The sequence below is a fragment of the Hippocampus comes genome, unplaced genomic scaffold (assembly GCF_001891065.2).
Source record: "Hippocampus comes isolate QL1 unplaced genomic scaffold, H_comes_QL1_v1.1 scaffold257, whole genome shotgun sequence".
NCBI lineage: Eukaryota > Metazoa > Chordata > Actinopteri > Syngnathiformes > Syngnathidae > Hippocampus > Hippocampus comes.
The window spans coordinates 956,134-957,097 of NW_017804972.1; the positions used below are offsets into that span (position 1 = coordinate 956,134).

Sequence of the window (964 nt, forward strand, 5' to 3'; positions counted from 1 at the left end):
TATATATATATATATATATGTGTGTGTGTGTGTGTGTGACGGGGGTCACAACTGTGATGTTCTCAAGCTCCATGTCGCTGCCGCCTCAATAAAACCAGAGGCGTGGAGTGTGGCTTTTCTCTCTTTTTTTATTACTGCAACACAGTATGGCGGGAGGGATAGGTGAAGTCACGGGGCTTTTCGGTCTCAAAAATAACCTGTGACTTCCTTGGTAGCTCTGCCGAACAATACATCATCCATAACAAGACAAAATGCACAACAAAACAAAATACACAACATAGGTGATCGTATATTAACTATTTACAAAAAAAGGGAAAAAAAACGCACATACGTGATGCCGCTGAACGCATCACATGCAGCAGAACAGCTGCGCAATGTACAATAATGGCGGCCGCGACAAACCGCGGGAACACGCCAGCCACACTAACAGCCAAATGAAAAACGACACGAAAAACTATATACAGTTCAACCAAAAGGAAACAAACATTACCTGCAATGGCGGGAGGGATAGGTGAAGTCACGGGGCTTTTCAGTCTCAAAAATAACTGCGCAACAAAAAAAAAAGCACCTGTTAACTCAATGGATAAAAACTTTCATTCGACAAAACTTCAATTAAATAACGACACAAAAATCAATGTGGACTCGGAACAAATCAGGGAACTAATTAAATACACAGCACCGTAGAAAAAGGAAAAACAAAGTGAAATATTGTAATTACACTAGAAATGAATCCGGACCGTCAATGAAATGTGACTTACCCTGTGACTTCCTTGGTAGCTCTGCCTGAACTACGGCGGAAAGCTGGTGCCATACTGTGCGCTGTTGCGTCACTTCTGTCATAATTTAATAAACGCAATATATCACTCCGTTACATATATATATAATATATAAATCCAACATTTTTCTTGGTGTTGGTATTGCTGAGTGCCTCCACATTGGTTCCACTTTCCCCAATTGGAAGGCA

General features: G+C 41.0%; 1 long non-coding RNA gene across 1 annotated transcript; it reads right to left on the bottom strand.

Annotated features, from left to right (window-relative positions):
• Positions 1–110: 110 nt before the first annotated feature.
• LOC109528926 (uncharacterized) lies at positions 111–878 on the bottom strand. The gene is made up of 2 exons (XR_002170751.1): positions 759–878; positions 111–545 (listed from the first exon to the last, which is right to left on the bottom strand). It is a non-coding gene; the product is annotated as an uncharacterized LOC109528926 (long non-coding RNA).
• Positions 879–964: the final 86 nt, after the last annotated feature.